This window comes from Agrilus planipennis, unplaced genomic scaffold (assembly GCF_000699045.2).
Source record: "Agrilus planipennis isolate EAB-ADULT unplaced genomic scaffold, Apla_2.0 scaffold11, whole genome shotgun sequence".
In the NCBI taxonomy this organism is placed as follows: domain Eukaryota; kingdom Metazoa; phylum Arthropoda; class Insecta; order Coleoptera; family Buprestidae; genus Agrilus; species Agrilus planipennis.
In genome coordinates this window covers 2831066-2834572 of record NW_020440736.1, presented here as the reverse complement: position 1 = coordinate 2834572, position 3507 = coordinate 2831066, and the positions used below count along the sequence as shown (strand labels likewise).

General features: G+C 32.1%; 1 long non-coding RNA gene across 7 annotated transcripts in view; it reads right to left on the bottom strand.

Moving 5' to 3' along the window:
* Window positions 1-224: 224 nt before the first annotated feature.
* LOC112906139 overlaps window positions 225-3507 on the bottom strand; it is a 42976-nt gene continuing 39693 nt past the window's right edge. For 2 of the 7 annotated variants that reach the window (XR_003232192.1, XR_003232190.1), the window contains exons 4-7: window positions 1504-2237; window positions 983-1240; window positions 413-645; window positions 225-340 (exon numbers count right to left, since the gene is read on the bottom strand). This is a non-coding gene — a long non-coding RNA (uncharacterized LOC112906139). The other 5 variants (XR_003232193.1, XR_003232191.1, XR_003232194.1 and 2 more) reach the window with 5 other exon arrangements.

Below are 3507 nucleotides of genomic sequence, written 5' to 3'. Positions count from 1 at the left end.
GTAAATGCGAAGCAAATTAGGAAGAATATGCAGTAAGCTAAGCGAAGAGGTAAGCAAGAGACATGTTAGACTACACTACTAAAAAAAAATAAAGAACATGTTAGTAGGTACTACTGCTACAAAAAAAAATAAAAACATCTACAATCAAAATTTAACTCAAATAAAATAAAACAAAATAAGCATGCAAAATAAAAATTAATTGAAATAAAATAAACTACAGAAAACATGCAAAATAAACAATTAATTTGAATAAAATAAACTTCAAGAATTAATTCTATTAGATAGAGCATGCAAGATAATGAACTAACTACGCATCTTATTTGTCTTCTCCATCGTCGATCTGAAACAGATAGGGTGGTAACAGATTAATAAAGTGCCATTAATTATAATTAATTATATCAAGTATTCTCACCTTAATTAACTGTAGACTGTAAGCAAACAAAATCCAGGAGGACTACCACATAGCCGAAAATTTGTTGTTTCAGTGGAATATCTCCAGTTGCTTTCCCTCGTCGGTTGACAATTACGTGTATAATGTTGCAAGGTGACGATGAAAATAGGAAATCAAGAATATAGTCCAGGAAAGACGATATCCATGTGAATACCACCAAGTTGAACTTTATTCTTTCTCATTTGTTGGATAATCTGCAGAAACGGACAAAAACATATATCAATTAAGGATATTACACTCCAATATAAAAACGATATGAAATACAAGAAAAACACGCTACGAAAGACACATTTAAACCAGCTTATAATTTAAAAATGGAAATATACATCTCTTTTGGATAAAATTGAATAGTTTTCTTCTGTTTTTAATACTAATGCCAAATTATAATGTTCATTTATGAAAACTGAAAATAAATACTAATATCATTTATTTCTACTATCACATTTTTAAAGTTACAAATGTCGAAGGAGTTCAGGCTTCTAGGATAATTTAATATCACAACTACTACCTTTAATGAAAATTGTTACCTACCGATACTTTTTCATTAAGTCCTTCTTTGGCAACAATTACTGCTTGCACTACCAGTGGAAAGAGAAAAAGGCACTTTTGCCCATCCATCAGGTCCCGCCATTATCTGGAATGAACGGCCAGTTGCTTTTCCTCGTCTTGTAAGGTGACGATAAAAACAGAAAATCAGGAATATAGTCCAGGAAAGACGATATCCATATAGACAATGGTTGTGTGAGCACTACCAAGTTGAACTTTATTCTCTCTCATTTGTTGGATAATCTGCAGAAACAGAAAAAAAACATATATCAATTAAGGATATTATATTCCTATATAAATACGATTTGAAACACAACAAAACACCCACCAAAAAATATGAATATAGCGGAATTATAAAAAATTAATTCCTGTTGGTTAGAACATGCTAGATAAAGAACTATTTTAACTGCGAGAACTCCTTGTCTTCTCCACCTTCGATTTGAAACAGGTATGATGGCAAAATATTGGTAGAATGCAGTTTTTAATTAACTTTAATGTATTCTCACCTTAAGTAATTGCGGAGAATGTATGCTTCAAAGATGAATCAGCCAACAGAGCAGGAAGAAACGTAGCTCACGATCAGTGTTGTTTCGGTGGAATCGAAAATGCTTTTACTCGTGATCGAAGATTAACTGAAGACGAATAAAAACCAAACGAAGTCCATGAATAACGATATCAGTGCAGACAATTGTTTTATTCTTCGACCAATCTGTGGAAATGCACAAAAAAAATAGAATTACTGCGCTATTAAATTCACAAGAAATAAAATAAAACGAAAAGGCACCTAAAGTAAAATTACATTTGCCAAAAACTTACAATTGGATACACAATGGATGAGTTACAGCGAGAATTATAAGTCTCCTTTGCTTAAAAATTAAATTTTTGTAATTAAAGTTTTTCATACTAGTGTTAAAATATAATATTCATTGTTGAAAACTGAAAAAAAACAACGTTATCATTGATTTCTACTATCACAATGGTTGACATTCCTAAAAGATAAGTTACAAATGTCGAAGGAAGATAATTCAACATCACATCTAATATCTTTAATGAAAATCGTTACCTACAGGCACTTTTTCATTCGGTCCTCCTATGGCAACAGCGTACTGCTTGCATTACAAGTGAAAAAGAAAAAGGCACTTTTGCCCATCCATCAGGTCCTGCTATTATCTGGAGTGAAAGACCAGTGCTTCTTAACGGATGGCTTCCAGAGTTTTAGTAACCGGTCAGGATATGACGCCTAGAAACGAAACTTTTTTATTAATAAACCACAAAAAGTATTATTAAGCTTAAAGAGGGAAAAGTAAATGTCGGCTAGTTAGGTACGTATTGTATAACAAACCAATCTTACGAGAAAAAGTATTCGGTTAATTAAATCAAAAGTTGCGAATAAAATCTCTTACAACTACACACCGCGATAGACTGGCAACATACTGACAATAACCACGCGGATCAGGCTTTCAGGATCTTGCGATGGCTACAACATGAAGCACCGGTGACGCGGAAGCCCAACTCAGAAGGTATCTACGACGGTTCGCGGCAAATATTTTACAATTTAACCAATCCTGTAGCTAGTTTCACCCCCGTCTCATAATTTGAAATTATGTGAAGGTTTTGCTTCATGCAAGTTCCATCGCCTGACCACAACTCTGAAAATGATTGAATCCATGAACGAAAAAGATGGTGAAGGATTGAAAATGAATAAGGGAACGAGTTGTTCTTCTTCCTAATTAATGAATTATTTATTTAAAGATGAGACAAGGACTGATTGATAAAAAACAACTGCCACCGCATTTTTGTTTTAGTCAAAATAAAACTAAAACTAAATATATAATTTAATAATTTAAAGATACTCAGTAATGTGCAGAAACCAGAGTTTCCTAGAGGAACAACTAAAAAGTTATAAACGGGAATCATTCTCTAATTTTCCACCTTTAGAGGTGGAATACTTCTTTCAAATTTCAATGGGACCACTCTTGAAAAATAGTCTATCAAATAAAAATAAGCCTCTATAGGAAATTTCTGTACATATATTGAAAATAATAATACACACTGTATTAACAGTATTAGAAAATTTAGGTATTGAAAAAGCTTTACATAATAGTAAGCGTTTAGTAAAAAACAAAATTACAATTTGTACAAATTTATTATTTAAGGGTAGAATCGAATTTTGAAATTGATTTTTCAACAATGACCCCAACTATAAAAAACTGACTGATAATACATCATCCCCTAAGCATATTAAATGACTGTAAACGTGCTGAATAAAAACGAAAATTAAAAATGAATAAAACATGATGTAAAGTAGATCACTAAAAATAGGTGAAATAGGGAATGAATGAAAAACGTGATTCGGGGCTTACGGAAATGATGTACAGAAGTCAAAACCATCAAAAACCATAGCCGGTTAACAATGCAGAATGACATTCAACTGATTTGAGTAATTTTTATTCCAGATATAACAAATGAAATTTAGGCACGATGAACAGCAGCTTGGAGCTATTACTAGT